Here is a 592-nt window from a genome sequence, read left to right as displayed (position 1 = left end):
GCGCCTGCCAACTTACGCTGACAATGTCCCTATGTTATACGACATCTCCACTTTGACGAGCTTTGTGAATATAAAGAGCAGACCTCCAGTACAGTAAGGAGCCCTTTTAGGTCTTGGTGATCTAACAGCTTCTTTATAGCTGGGAGAAAGACGTTCCAGGCCTCGAAATGCAAGTCCTGCAATGGGATCCTGGACTATTTCTAATGGATTCTTGGTGGGTCCTGGAAGGGGGACGAGAAGCAGGGCTCCTGACGATTTTGGCTCAGCAAAGCCATCTACGTAAATGGCCCCCCTCACTCAAGACATACAATGTAATTCAGTCAGGGCCGGATTAAGATGGCACCGGGGCCCCTAGGATGCAGGTTGCCATCGGCCCCCCTGAAAGGCAAATTTCACGACGAATTTACACAGACAGGGTCATTCAAAAACTAGGAATTGAGGATAACATGTCTACCAGCTGTGCCAGCTATTAAGATTTAAAACTGTTTCAAAACAGATTCATTTTTTCAATATCCATCTTGAAAATAATTCTGCAATTTTTGACTTCTGGCCAATCGGAGGCCCCCTGGCAGGTGGAGGCCCCTATAGGCTG

Source organism: Engraulis encrasicolus, chromosome 20 (assembly GCF_034702125.1).
Source record: "Engraulis encrasicolus isolate BLACKSEA-1 chromosome 20, IST_EnEncr_1.0, whole genome shotgun sequence".
In the NCBI taxonomy this organism is placed as follows: Eukaryota; Metazoa; Chordata; class Actinopteri; order Clupeiformes; family Engraulidae; genus Engraulis; species Engraulis encrasicolus.
Note: the sequence above shows the minus strand (reverse complement) of the source record.